This window comes from Thunnus albacares, chromosome 13, assembly GCF_914725855.1.
Source record: "Thunnus albacares chromosome 13, fThuAlb1.1, whole genome shotgun sequence".
In the NCBI taxonomy this organism is placed as follows: Eukaryota; Metazoa; Chordata; class Actinopteri; order Scombriformes; family Scombridae; genus Thunnus; species Thunnus albacares.
This window is the reverse complement of record NC_058118.1, coordinates 3,709,235-3,725,377: the sequence shown is the minus strand read 5'-3', so window position 1 is coordinate 3,725,377 and position 16,143 is coordinate 3,709,235. Positions and strand designations below refer to the sequence as shown.

Here is a 16,143-nt window from a genome sequence, read left to right as displayed (position 1 = left end):
CAAAAGCAGTTCTATGAATCTTGCGGAGCAAACCATCAAATAAATGGAGAGCAGCACCAGCAAAGCCAAGCCTACAAATTGTAACTCCATGTTAACAAGTCACTCAGTTCTTCAGGAGGCCTGTTCATGGTTGTAAGCTCATTTGAGTGGAATAGTAGAAATACCAGAGCTGTTTTTGTATCCGCAGTTTTAATTATTCAGACAGACTTATCATCCTACATCCACTCAGTGGCTTTACTGGAAACTATTATTTTAATTGCGATGTTGACTTGGCAGCAGCTGTACATTATAATAACTTGGCACTCCAGAAACAAAGCAGATAAGGACTGTGAGAGAGGAGCGCTAACTTCATTGAAGCCGGGGCTTCATATTTTCTCTCTTTATGGCCTCTGCAGTGCATCTGTGCAAAGGCCTGCCACAGAATGATTCTGCCTGAGCGAGAAGTGTTTTGCTGAGACGTGTCACCGCCACTGTGTGGAGGACAGGGCTTCACCCTGCCCCCAGCGCCACATGCTGACTCACTGTGACAAACACAAATAAATAAGTGATTTATCAGGGATCCTTCGACATAAATCTGCTGGAAAGCTGTGCGGGAAAATGCAGACAGGTCCACCTGAAACTAATCCTCTGTCCGAGTGTGCCATCTCCCCTGTCAATTATCTTTGACAGCGTTTGCAACAACAGGAAGGCATGCTTGTACGAACCCATTGCTTGCTGATTGGATGCTCCCCTGCATGTCTTGTCTTCATTACCTTCCCTCCTGCTCTGATTAATGAGGCAGGATGGCTTGCCGGTGCCACTCTCTGTCAGCAAAAGTGCATCACTGACCAGGCTTTCACACCAGAAACTATAAAACACATAGTTTGCACCAGGTGCATGCTTTAGTCCATTAATCTCAGACAGTTCATTTGTATGGATTTACTAATGACATGAACGATAAACAGCGTACAAACATCTCAGATGCTTATCTGGCATTTTACAACAGCCAGAGTCAGCCTGACGAGACCAACCTTAAACTATGATCAAATCTCTTTACTGGGAAGCCCAGTCCAGATGTCTGGTACAGATGTTTAATAAGGTTTCCTGCTCCTCCTGGCGTGACATTGAGATGTTGACCCCGATCGATATTTTATACAAACAGGACCCCAAATTAATCAGAATGGCTTCTAAAAATCAAATCATTTATTAATGAATAGAGTCCACACATGTTGTACTCCAGGAAATGTTTGGAACCCTCAGACACCTGCTGAGGTAAATAGACTTCTTCCAAAGATTTTCCAGAATAGGAACTTCAGAATTTGATCCGATAAAAAGGTATCATCTGGAACACTGCTACCAGAGAGGAACATTTATGTCTTTTGAGCAAATAGAATTATAGTTTGACTGATAAGGTTTTTCTCAGCTATCAACAATTGAGAGCCTCTGTCAGAGTCAGCTTTAAAACTGGGTGGAACACCTTTGTGACTCTGATCAACCATTCTATAAAGCTATTTCTAGAGTGTATAAAGCTCTTCTGTCCTGTCAACCTGAGTCAGATTATCTAGGACAAGATGGGAGAGAGATTTGAGAATAAATCTGGATGAGAAGTTATTGAGTGCAGAGATGGGGTAACACGTAGTCTGAATTCAAGGTACTGCCTTGCTTTACATCACTCTGTGTACAGAGGAAGGTACATCCCTCCATTCCACCTGGTCTTACCCCAAAATACACTACCAGTCAAATGCATGGACACACTTTCTAATTCAAGTGAAAGGGAATCTTTTAGCAGATGTAATGTTTTATCACAAATCCATGAGATTTATTTCCCAGTGGATCCTGAAATTGGCCTGCTGGGTAGTCATCATGGAAATGCTGTTAACCTTACAGAAATCATATTGATTACTGCCAAAACATGAGTAACACTAGAAAAAAATGCATGTTGGTTGAGAAACACGAGTAAAATGTTCTGAAACATATGGCAGACTTTTATTAATCATATGAAAAACACTTCTCAACCAGACTTACTGTGCCTCTGTGTAAATCTAAATGTCATCATGTCATTATGTTTTATTATGCTACAATAGGTCAAATTCCCCATCAACATTCCCACCAATACCTCTCTAATTGTTGTACTTACCGTTATCTACATGTGTTTTTATTTTAATACGTTTTGTCTTTGTCTACCCTAGTTGTACTAGTCCTTCTGTAATTCTTACTGTGTTATTGTTTTACATGTTTAATTTTGAAAAAGCGAAACATATTTTTTTAATCAGATTTTAAAAACGTACACTAGGCAGACACTGCAGACACGAGGATGTGTAAAGTATAAATTGACCTTTACTGACACAGTTCTGCTTGGGAGGAATAAAGCTTACGTATGGATCTTGAAGGTCCAAAGTCTAAACCCAAAGATATTTAGTTTACTTTAATGTAAGACCAAGAACAAAGTCTGACATTTGAGAAGCTGGAGTCATTGTGTGTTTTTGTTTGCAAGAATGACTTCACTGATTAATCGATTGATCAACATCTGGTGATTTCAGTCTGTCTTTTAACGCTTCTCAGATGTCTTTACACTTGGTTTTTTTTGGTTTCAGATAGCTATCCAATCTGCCCAAGACCCATGAAGTAGTTCAGTGTAAATGGGGTCTATGTGTCAATACAAATTCCCAATATGATTGAAGCATACAGTTGTAAAGTTCTGGGTTACCATTATCCTGTGCAGTCACCTCCTGTCTGCCAGAATGCCACTGGACATGCCCTACAGAGGTCAACGTCCTTTGAGGTCAAAGTTGAATTGTGGGTATTAGACCTGGCAGGTGTTACGTGCCAATTTCACTTGCACAGCTGTTTAGGGGGAGTGCAGCTGTTTTCTCCAGTGAAAACAATGGCTTTCTCCTACACAATGCTTTGCTTGTGAAAACCTAGAAATGCTACATCCTCAACGAGCTGGAGAAGAGAGAGAAGAGAGTCTGTTCCATGTGAAACCAAAACTTCTTCACAGACAGTCATTTCAGTAACACACATGTTTATTTATACATTTGCTTTGAGCATCGAGCCAGGGCATATTTCACAACACCTACCAAGTTAAAGTGGAAATCAAACAAAGAAGATGAGCCATTTGCTGCCATGTAACTATGTGTTAAGAGGAGAGTATCAGTATTCATAATCAGAGGTTAATATTTTCTCAAGTGCATATTTTTAAAGTATGCACTCATCTTCTTCAAGATGCAGCATGTAAGAGAGATGTGAGATACTGAAATGATGTTGTCTCTAGTGTTTTTCACATTGAATAGGACGATACTAGAAATTACAAATATAAAATACAACGTATATATAAAATAAATTCAAACCAGCTGCTCTAACATGTTCAAGCTTGAGTTTCTAAGGCAGTCTAAGGAGTTTCTAATCTCATTTATAATACCTGCTGATAGAGGTTGAACCATAAAAATATAAGAAAACCTGTTTTTATTTGGAAACTAGCCAAGATGAAAACCATGTCCTCCTCACAGTATTCTTTCATTAGGCAATAATCATGTTTTCTAAACCTACTACATGTGAAAATTATTATCACTAAAAGGGATGAATTGAAACTTTAACTCTGACTCATACAAAACATTTTGTGTTGTTTTTTTTTCCCAGAATAATTACAGTTTTAGAACATCTGTCAGATTCTGTGCATAATTAAAACTTATTTTTAATAAATGCCCTCTTTCGTAGGCATGAAGGACAAGCTCTGTTAAAAGTTTTTTTCTGGATGAATAATTTATAGGTGCTGAGCGTGACCACCTACAGCTCAGACCTTTTGAGTAAGAAAAATAGTCCTAATAAAGATACAGAGCTCATCCTTTACAGACTCACAAAATTAATGTGAAAAAACTAAGAAGAGTTTGAACAACAAAAACAAACAAAAAAAAAGCTTTTCTTACAAACTTCTTATTGAAAAGAGCAGCACGCTAAAGCTGGAGACTGCGGGAGTTGTGACTTTCCATTCTAGACAAGCAGCAATTTCAAATTAGAGACCGGTGTGAAATATGCTGGCAGAAGGACAGGCTATAAAATTAGCCTCATTAAATCAAAGAAGGGTGAGATTTAATGTTATGTAGAAACAGCAGGTATCACAGTGCCTTTCTGAAGTTACAATGCAAATACGTATGTGATCTTTCAAATGGTTTTTAATGTCTTAGTAACTCACATCATAGATTATCTTGGTTATTGGTTATTGTTATCCTTCCACATTGAACATTCATACTGTTGTTTTGTTCATAGCTTGATATTGACCGTACTGACAGGCACTGACCCTAATTCCTTCAGTAGTGCATATTCATGAGGTAATTTGGAGCTTTACAGGAATTAGGCCATGACAAGGCAGTCTGCTCAGCATCCTTCAGTGACAACACCTTTTGTTGTTCCCTTGTAGCTGCGGTTTAAGTTGTGCGCCGCATCTTGCGTTAAAGTTTCTAAATGCTGGCAAATGCAAATGAAACAGTGCTGCATGTGTGATATATATATCATTTAACATTAACTGTAATGGCGGCGTGTAATCTCATGGCTTACTCTCTCTGATGACTTCTCAGCTGTTAATTCATCTGGCAAGTGAACTATAGTCCTGACTGATTGTAAAAAAAAAAAAAAAAAAGTAAATCAGATCTGTTCATTAGGCTGCAGTGCCATATTGATGTCCACATGTCCACCCGGCCCCGCTGGAGTCAGACAGTCTGTACTTCGCTGTCCCAGGACAAACTCGAGACAAAAATCAATGTGACGCAGCCTTTACAATTCTTTTTCCGACACCGCGTTTTCATCTGCCTCCTTATGCGTGTCATCTGATGCCTTCTCTAAAGTCTACTGTCTTCAGTCTCTGGAGACTGGATGTCAGGAAAGTGACCTTGTTAATTCAATTCACCTTCATTAGATGAATACAAAGTCTGTCTGCCAAGGGACGGTGTTGGGTATCAGAGCCAGGCACTGTAGACAACTTAACAGCTCTACACCTCAGGGTAACAGTGTGGAACATAAGCTGGGCTTTTTGTGCCACATTCAGTCATTAAAGCTCCCTAAACCTTTTTTTTTTTTTTTTTATTAAAACTTTGATATCAACTTTGAAATGACTTCCTTTACTGTGAAAGGATGGGTTGTACAGTCGATCCCAATGAGAACCAACAGCCAGTTCCAGCTCATTGTTTTGGTTTGTGGATCCATATGGCTGAGTCCCAACAGATCTCACCATCTCCAACCAACGTAAAATAGTGAGCAGCCGATTCAGGTCACTAGCTTACACTGGATACTTAGTATTGTATGCTAACTACCCAGCATGAAATGGCAGGAAGCCAATGTAAATAACTAACAACACGTGGGGAGGGTCAAACATCTGAAAAACCAGATGGGCCCGAATATTTTCCCCAGGAGGGGGTAACAAACGATGATCAGACTGGATTGCCAGTTCCTTTCACTTCATTCATTCAGCCTGACATCATGTTCACTCATTTTTGTTTTGCTTTCCCGAACCAATCAGTCCCTCCGACCTCGTTTTCAGTTGACGACAACAGCTGCGTGTAGTGAATGCTGGAATCAGTTAAAGGGCTGGTTCACAATTTTTCAAGTTTGTCTTAAAACAATTGTCAGGTGCCCATATGAAGACTGAAACAGGTTTTGCTCACTATAATCCTTCATTCTGTTCATACCGGCCTTTAGAAGATCCCCTACAAATGCACTCATTAAGTAAGAGATGGAGGACAACATCCACAATCATAGCAAGTTATGATATGAGGCTTCAGCAAACTCAGTTAAGTCAAATAAAGTGCATGCCTTCCACAGCTACTTTTAAATACATTGTTGCACAGAAGCAGGACTGTGGATTGTGTTCCATCCATTTTTCTCTTGCTACTGGATACACAACCTGTCCTTTGTACACACACAAGTGAACATGTAAAGCTAAGAGGAGTTTGAACAGCAAAGAAATGCTGGATGTAGCTAGGGCAGCTAGCAATTTATGTCAACTGCTTCTCCGATCTTGAAAACAGCCATCAATGAGCACAACACCAGACCTTTATTTAAGTTGCTGAAAAATCTGAGATGTGGTTTGTGAAATCAGTTGGAAGACCAAACCAGGGCTAAAAAAATGTTGGGATTACATTCCTTTGGTAGCCAAGAAGCAAATGGGATGCCGATGTTGATTTGTTGATTTGAGAACACACACAAGACCTTGATAATCTGATGGCATATTGTTGTTCTGTTGCCCTGTTTGTGGCTAAAACCCCTTAATGCAGCTTTAAGTAGGAAAGAGTATGAAAGCTCCTCCTGTGGCTGGTCTCATCCAGAAATGTGTTCCAATAACAAGGCCTTTAGTTTTGTGAGAAAAATCTATTATTCACAAGATAGATCAGAAAAGTTAACCTACAAAAACTTAAATATTTGCAGGGTGATGGTGTGTGTGCACTGCTTACTAATGCTGTCAGGATGAAGCATTTGCATCAGTCATTACTGATTGGAAAGTCTCTCTAGAACGGTGAATAAAATCCATCTCCCTCTCTTCTTCACCGCTGTCGAGTGAACTGTAAATATCCATCAACTTTCTCGTCCTTTTGTCCTTAAATTGCACCGACTGAATCTCAAACTTCCTTAGTGAGTGAAAAACATCCTTTTATCAAACCCTGTAGGTGTCAGAGAAGAAGAAAGCGGAGGTTTTCTTTTTGTATCTCGGTACATACAATATCAAGGACGCGCACATTTCAGACGCGCTCGGAATTCACAACAGTTATCTGTGTCCTGAATAGTACCTGAATCAGAAAAATTACAGATTTACAGACTTGTTTCTTGGCAAGAGATTTAAACCGCCACAACAGGCAGGCAATTAAGGCACAGGACAGTAGGTTTTCACTTACATGTCCCTATTCTGAGCTATTCAACACCCACGGAAGACTTTTCTATTCGCACATTCTGAATAAAAAAAAGCAAAGACCGGGGACAGCAGTTCAGCTATTTGTTGAGTGGTGAAGAAGCGTTCGCAATCAATGGGTGTGGAAGTCTCAGCGGGCGCACCGAGAAGAGACAAGCTAATCAGACTATTTATTACACGTTGTCTTGAATAAAGCAGGAAATAATAAATGCCTGTCGTATAACGCTCATGGTTCTTTCAACAGGGAAGACAGAGTACAAAAAGAACGGGAGGGAGACACAACGTGCTTCACTGACCAGACAGTTTAATGCGATCTGCCACACGATAAGGAAGTGAATCGCTCCGACTGCTGCCAACTACTGTCACTCTGTTGTTACAACGGAATCAGCTGCTGTTCAACCGGAGCTGTGCAGTCTGTAAACATCACTCACATGGAATTTCAAGCACATGAAACACAGTGCCATCGCTGTCTAGGGATGAAGAAATTGCAAGCTCAGTGAGTGAAGTGAACCTGACGCAGTGTATTTTTGTTAGCCAGCCTGTTCGCAGTTATATAAATAAAAGTGTTCAGAGTGAAAACTCCCTGACTGTGCTTGAAAAGAGGTTATGAGCAAAGAGCTACTAAAGGTCTCAGCATGTTTCACTTCAGTATGAACTACTTCCTACGACATTCCATCACATCTTAAAAGGCAAATGTGTTAATACGTCTTCAGAACGGCCACACTCGAAGGCGGGGAGAAAAGCCAGCCATCGTACGAAGAGGAGAGGGATGAGAAATTGTTCGAACCGGGGATAACAGGGAGGACAGTCTCTTCCTGAGGGTAATCATGGTGTTGAAGTAGTGCAAAATGAAAAAAAAAAAAAGGAGTTTGAGAGAGAAGTTGAAGCCCTGTCTACTTTGACACCAGCTGGCACCTGGCTAATCACTGTGAAAAGACGACGAGGTTGTCAGGTTGTGTGTTTTGAAAAGTTGGTAAGGAGCCAGACTTGTTTGAACTGTGAGCTTAACAAGGCGTCAGCAGATGTAACAGAATGGGAAGTGACAGATTTAGAGAGTGAATGAGTGGTAGGGAGGATGTGCATTTGCTCAAAATACCGTCACACTGTGAACTAGTAGATTACTAGCAAACTAGTAGTAGTAGTAGTACTAGTAGTAGTAGTACTCTTGGCTGCATGCTCTCTACTCTGCAGACTGCTGACAGTTGATTTCTGTATTTATATGTCAGAAGGGTTTGGTGAGGGTAAACATGACGTGGTGTGGAGCAACAGAAATGGAAAATGACAAATAACTATTGTGCAATGTTCATTATAGACTGATGTTTAAATACAATTTACAACATAGACATACTGAGAGTAGCCTTCCAACAGCTCGTGGTCCCTCCATCTGTCACCGTAGTCTCATGCACCAAGTCTCCGGTACTGCCAGCTGCTGCCAGCTCCTTAATGGAGATTCACTTCTATACATTTGCTGTAGTAACATGTTCTGGACACAATATTTAAAATCCTCTCCAGACATGTTTTAAGATATATTTAAAGGAAACTATGCTTTCAATAATAATTTGTGTCTGATATGGTTTTTCCACAAAGAATTATCTTGTTGAAATCCTTAAAATGACAAAAAGAGAACATCATCCGACTGCAGGAACCAGAAGAGAAACATATTTTTAGTGGAGAGAGGATTTAAGTCCTCTGTCAACCTTAAGAATATGTCTGACTACTGTATCAGGACTTGAAGTTATACAACTAGATAGCTTAAAAGCCTATTGAAACAACCTGTCCTGCTCCAGTGAATGCCACACAAGTGATGAAGGTTTTACATTCACAGGATGAACGGGGAGCAAAGTACATTTCAGCCAATCATCTTGTGACAATCTGAGGGAGAGGAGAAAAGAACAGAGCTGCTGAACACAACAGTCTGTGTTGAAAAAACAAGATAAGCCACCACAGAAAATAACTAGCATCAAAAACCCTGGGGGGGTCAGAGTTATGAAGGTAACATTTTTTTGATGCAGGAAAAAACATTCCTGATACCTACTGCGAGCACATCACTTTTAAATGATCCCTCAGAACTAGACGGTAAACAAAAATCCAACCAAAAGTTAAGAATTTATGCCTTTCACATGACTCTTCTCATCATGAATCTCATCAGATCTCACAACTGTTGTACAAAACAAAAAACGGAGCAGAGGAAAAACAGAGCCATGCATTTTCCCTCACATTATGATGATGGAGAAGACACATTTTTATACATATTTAAACATTAAATTTGAACATGTCGATATAATCAAACCCTCACAGCAAATATAAAGTTTGATCTCAGCTCTAATCAGTAAATATTACTGCGACAAAAGATGTGCACTACACTCCCCCAGTACAGTAAACTGACTGAGAATACATGAGGATCACTTGCAAGTTGCTTGTACAAATAAGGTATTGACAGGCGTCTTGTTATGACACGAAGGTGAATTTGACCTTAATGCGCCCAGACAACATGACACCCATCAACCTAATTAGTGGAATGGGGAAGTGGGGGGGGGGGGGGGCGTGTCCAATGAACGGTCACAGTGAACGCACAAGTGTGACCCACTAGACGAGTCCGCTTTAGGGGAGGTTTTGCCTGACTGGGCCTTTGGTGTCTGGAGCCTCCGGGCGTTAGAGCGTCCTGAGGCTCAGGAAGGAGTTCAGAAAAATAAATCAGGCGACGCTATGAACAAAACAACACGAGCCAAACGCTGTAACACTGATAGATGACATTGACAACTGTCTACAAAATCTCCTTAATGGACAGGATGTAGATCTCAGACGTAGATGGGCTGGTCAACTAACGCAGGACGAACCTCTCGGTCTGAACATGTGACCACTCTGCCCTGTAAAGGAATATACCGAACACTTTGGGTTTAAAGTTTAACTCGGGAGCTATTTTGCTCACCTTTATCTTAGTCGCTCAGAAAAAGCTGGAGAATAGGTGTGCTCACGTGAACGTTTGACCCGTGCTCTCACATATTAATGTATTCTGTGAGAAGAGAACTAAATATACCGGAGCTCTCTGTGATGGCTTTGTATATATGTACTTGTGTAAGATTTATCCAGTAGACAACCAGATTAAGTGTGAGTGCATGTATTGTAAGTGCAGTGGAGTGGATGAATAGTTTTTTTTTTTTAGGTTGCCACTTCTCTCACTGACTGCTACTGAGAACAGCTTGTTTTCATGGATTAGACTGCTGCCATTCATCATTTATTGAAAACAATGCATCTAGTAGCAGCTTCAAACACATCATATCATGATTTAAATCTCGACAAATTGTGAAAAATACATTTTAAACTTCATCTTTTATATACTTTTTTTTTTTTATCATTCCTGCCTTTATCAGTCAGCTCTGGGTAGAGAGACACTGGAGACAGAGGGGAGGGCTGACATGTGACTGTATCTTAAATATTTCACTTTGTTATATTTTATTTATGTCCTTCACTGCATTTCAGCTTTTGCTTTTTATTCATATACTATAGAACTTTTTTTTCCCCCTCAGCTTTGTACTTCACTGCAATGACTCAATTTCCCCTTGAGGATTGATAAAATTCACATCCTGTTCACCATAAAAGCTGGCAAATGAGGCAAAACACCACAGTTCCATCTTACTCCTACAACTCCAGGAAAAAAAAAAAGGTCTTACAATGCTGACAAAAAACAGAAGAGACAAATGTGTGAACACAGGTACATGGAGCTGACAGCCTCCAGTGCTCACTGGATGCTTTCTACACCTTGTCACAACAATCTGTTGAATGTCGACACTTTTTGGACAGCAAAAGAAGACAGCAGGCTAAACTTTCAGCTACGCAGCTTCCATTAAAGCTTCCAAGTAGTTTCACACACAACTTGTTGCCAACAGAGTCCTGAATGAGCGCTCCATATTGTCGATCCGATCTCATTATCCTCCACTGTGCCATTGTGGGAATACCCTGGCAACTCGCTAATCAGCGCCTGTGTCAATGCCAGGATTGTTTACGGGGGAATGGAATCTCCTTTGGGAATGTCACGGCATCCTCGGAGGCCTGTGACTGTGCACGGAGCTTGGAAGGAGATGCTTTTTCACACTGAGAATGGAGAGTGTGTGGCTCTGTGTATGTGTGGGACAAGGCCCGAGGATAGCAGCGTATGCATTATGCATAATTAATGACGATTTGAAAAAAAAAACGAACCACAATGGATGCTCAGCCCCCGCACAATGCGTCAGTATCTAAGGCTGAGGTCATAGGTCATGTCTGGCTTTGTGCGTGGCCGCCGAGGATGGAGACAAACAAGGAGACCTTTGAGAGTGCAGGAGGTTTCATGTACACAACAAGAAAACAAAAGAAAGCGGTCGGTTGCATAACAGAGGAAAGAGGACTGTCAGTCTGCACGCTGCTTTGAGTTTTGTTTGATTTAATTACATACTACTGAATAAATGACTGTCTCAAGCCAGACTGTCATGTCAGAAGAAGCACTTCCCAAGTCCAAATATTATTAATATTCTTTTACCATTTGTTTGGATACAACCTGGTGCTACTTTATAGTTTCCTCTCTTATGTAAATGACTGTATACATGATATTAATGTCTAATCTAAAAACATATCAAACCTTGATCTTGCTTTATCAGAAGGGTGTTTTTAAAAGGGATTCAAACGTTGCAAAACAATGTTATGTGATTGTATATTGATGGAAAATTATTATCTCCAAGGAAGTCCAAGTTATTGAACTACTAAGTATGACTAATCATTCAATGATGCACAGGCAGCACCCCTGTTGCAAAATACAAATGATGACAAACAATTCACGAGTAGAAACTCATGACACACCTGAAGGAACAGCTGTAAAACAGCAGGTCAACATGAATCTGGCATCCAAGAACCTTCAGGTGCCGTGATAGCGTAAAACAAACTGCCACAAGCAAAGCCACCAGCTAAATACAGAGCCGCCAGCTGTCTGGTAAAAAAACAAAACAAAATCAAGGTCAAGATCACTGGTGTTAGATCCAAACAACAAGCAGGACATGTGTGTGTTTTCAAATATGATCACTTACAGCATTAGCATCCCTATGTGCTCATTATTGCTTTTGGAACAAGATTAAGAGTCTACAGTCATGTTAGCAGCTCTGTGAGGCTGCAGTCACACACAGTGGCACTTTGAGCTACATGCTAAGCTAACATCGATAACACCATGACAATGCTAACCTGCTGGTGTTTAGCAGGTTAATGGTTACCATGTTCACCATCTTAGTTTAGCATGTTGGCATGATAACATTTGCTAGTTCCCATTAAACACAAAGTACAGCTGAGGCTGATGAGAATGTCATTAGTTTAACAGGTATTTGGTCATAAACCTATAAATGACCTGATGATGGCAGGAAAAGTCAAAGAATCAGAAGATATTATTACAATCCTGAGGGGAACATGAATGTCTTTACCAAATATCATGTCAATAATTGTCAAAATATGTTACAAAAAACAAAATGCTATGCTACCTTGTGATAACGTTAGAGGAAAAGTCACCGGTGTCAGTACGATTCATCATCTTGGGACCAGGAATGTCCAGATTTCATGGCACCAGACACCCTTCATCCATTCAACAGTTGAAATATTTCAGTTAAGACTGACATCCACACAGCCATGCAGCTGGCACAGCTTGCAAAAGTGAAAACTAGCTGACCAAGTCAACATAAAAACACAATGTCAAGGAGGAAGTGACCATCATCAAGTTCACACCACTTTCTGCAGTTACTTATGCACCTTTTACTTCCACTGCCCTGCTTCTCTGCTGCTCTCGCTACGCCTTTCACACCACTGGAACCTGAATTGTTGTTCTCTCTGCTTCTTCCTTTCTCATTTGTTAGTTTTACTTTTCCACTGGTACAGAATCTTAGCTCCGACTCCAATGCAACAGCTGAACTTGTGTGACAAATGTGCTGCAGTCTCCAAGATTGTCATCAGCCATAAGCAGCTACAACTTCTTGTACCCTCTGTCTGTTAAGATAGGACTAATCCTGAAGTTACCACAGCAGTAAATCTGAAATCGTTTGAGCGTTATCTATTGCACCACAGAGTGTGTTGTTATTTCAGCTGCAGCTGGCTGTCCAAACTTGTAACAGCAACATCACTTTTGCTCATTCATTTCCATGTAGTTCCTTACTTTGGTAATGAGAACAGTCTTGCTGAGAGAATTTGTTTAATCTCACATATTTATACTTGTCAAATTTTATATATCATATTAGGTTTAAAGCAGGAAGTGTCAGAAAAGTTACCAGAGAAGATATGATATTTATTATGCAATGAGAAAGAGTTTGTGAATGCAGCTCATTCAGGCATGTGTGTGTGTGTGTGTGGGTAAATGGGCTCACTGCTTTTATGTTTCTCTCAACTTTCATGTGAACCTGGAAATAATCATAAAGTTTGAGGATTCAGAAACATTTAAAAACACAGGAAGTTATGGAATGTTACATGAAGAAGACATTATTTCTGGGTCAACAATCAAATTTAAGCTAATTTCTGGCACTGACCAACTTATCTCCTTTGTACAAAAAGTCAGATTTCCTTGAGTTGTATCTCTTCTGCAGATTATTGCTTACTAAGCAGCATTGTGATGGTGGCAAACATGGCATCAGAACTAAGTGAAAGTGTCAGAAGTCAAATTGTTACTCTAAGCAAAGAGGGACTTTCTCAGCATCAAATCATAGCTACACTTAAGTTTTTCTAAGGGGGCAGTGCATGGAACTCTAAAATGCTTTGCAGAAACTGAATCAGTTGTATCCAAAGCACGATCATCCAGACCAAAAGTGACCACATCATCATCAGAAGATCAATACATAAAGCTTAGCTCCCTGAGAGATAGAAAAGCAACTCACAGATACAGAATGTTCTAAATAAAGAACTCAAGACTCCAATCAGCAAAAGTACTGTCAAAAGAAGGCTGTGTTGTAGTGGTCTCAGAGGACGAGCAGCAGTCTCTAAGCCTCTCCTCAGGAGGGGAAACAAGGCCAAACACTTGTGGTGGGCTAAGAAATACCAGAATTTCACAGTGGATAACTGGAAAAAAAAAGTCCTATTTACTGATGAATCCAAGTTTGAGATTAATGGCAGTAACAGAAGGGTGTATGTAAGGAGACTGATACCGCAGTGTTTCAAACCCACAGTCTAACATGGTGGTGGGGATATTCAAGTCTGGGGGTGTTTTGCCTAATCTGATGTTTGACACCTGCACTGGACTGACTACACCCTGACCCAGAGAAGTATCACTCGGTTCTTCAGAGACATGCTGGACCCTCTGGTTTGCATCTTTGTGGAGAAGGATTCATACTGCAGCAGGATAATGACTCCAAACACACCTCAAAGCTTGGCAACAACTTCTCGAATACCAAAGAAGACCAAGGAGTCCTGACTGTCATGGACTTTCCTCCGCAGTCACCTGACCTCAACCCAACTGAACATTTATGGGGGAAAGTTGAAGACTGAGAAAGCCAATCAGTCTGTGACATCACAAGAAGCTCTTTTGAACATCGTTGAATCCTGCTGGGATAACAAGGCTCATCAGGTTTTGCACAAACTTGTGGAGTCCATGCCAGCATGTTGTCATTAAAGCAAAAGAGGAACATATCAAACACTAAGATATTCTAAAACTCATGTCCATTTTTCAAACTTTTCAAACTGTTAAGCTGATATCACTTGTAATGGAAAAAAAAATAGTATTACATTCAAAATAAAAGTAAAATAGAAGTATCTTGACTAGCGGTCTAAGACTTTTGGACTTCACTATAAATGTTGCCTTATTTGATAGAAAAATGCAGTGCTTAGTCACAAACATTCGTACAAAATCACCCATGGTGTGTCATTAGATGAGTAATCTATGGTCACTAGTGTGTGTTATATTGATTTAGCTGTAACATTTCTCCTCTGCTAGAAGAATCTAAGAAACAATGAAAATTAATCATCTGGCTTTAATGCCTGTCAGCTAAGAACAGAATATTTATGATAATAGCAATTACAGCACCATTGTATATGAGTCATGGTCTAAACCTCCAAATAAAAGCCATCTTTCTAAAACTGCAACAAAAGAAGAACTGACTGAATGCAAGTCTCAGACCTAAAACTACCTCCTTTGCTGATGTCTACGAAATGCAGCACAAAAGAAATGAAGTTATGATTGACATGGAAACTGGCTATATGAGCGGTTACACATGGCCTGATCTCCATGAGGTCAACACAGACCGGTGTAATATTCACCGATCGATGTCCCTTTTGGTCAAAGGTCTCTGCACTGAAATATTGTATTTCATTAGAAAAAACCACAAAGAATCTCATTTCTACCTGCTGAGGAGCAGGTAAGTCCACTGTACGCTGCTCCTTCTCAACACTCATTTTAAAATGTACTCATTCAGAAAGAATAAATAAATCCCAGCACTACTTTGCACTGTAGTACAGCAACCAGGTTTATTTCTTCATACGAGAAATGACAAACTACAGCAGAGGCTCGGATCAAAATAACATCAGGAACCGACATGCTAGGAATGCTAGCACAGTCGTACAACTGCAGATAAAATGCTGGTGTTTGTTTTCACAAATACACACACAAACAAAACCCCAACTGGCGCATATATATGTGTCCTGCCGCTGCGCTGCAAACACACTGAACCGTGACCCCGGCAGCAAAACATATAATGAAGCATGACTTGTAAACTGTTCCTTCCCAATCATGGTGAAGGCAGCGATGTAATATGTTTCAGAGGTGTGTTGCGAGAACTAATTAGTTATGCTAACTGGGAAATGGAAGGGAAAACACTTCCTTTAAACTACACTCAACGTGCCAATGAGCAAGGCACGTACAACTCAAATGTTCCTGTGATTGATGCTCAGCGGTATAGCAGCGCTGTAGCTGTATGGGGCAGCCTGTGTATGAATGATGTGTATGTGTATATCCCTCTCTGTTTGTAGTTGGTTTGCATAGTTAAATAAGGATTAAAGGCATCCATGCATATCTGATTAAATCGTAATCCAATACAGGGAGAGAGGCATCAGAAGAGACGACCATAGGAACTGTGGATCAAATAACACACGCGGGGAGTGGGTAGCTTTCAGCTTTCAGTCTCTCGTGGATCACGCCTAATTTAGGATTCAATATTTCAAATGAAATCCTTTTAAAAGAGAATGCCAAAAAAGTAGACCAACTCCTCCTCTGACAGATGCAATGCAGCCCTCACAGGCTCATCACTGAAAGTGGCTTATGTTAGGGGACTTTTAAAAAG

The 16,143-nt window shown here is 40.3% G+C and overlaps 1 protein-coding gene across 2 annotated transcripts in view; it reads right to left on the bottom strand.

Moving 5' to 3' along the window:
* The window catches only part of arhgap32b (Rho GTPase activating protein 32b), a 108,231-nt gene that overhangs the window by 90,638 nt on the left and 1,450 nt on the right, over positions 1–16,143 (bottom strand). The gene's annotated exons all lie outside the window — the stretch shown is intronic.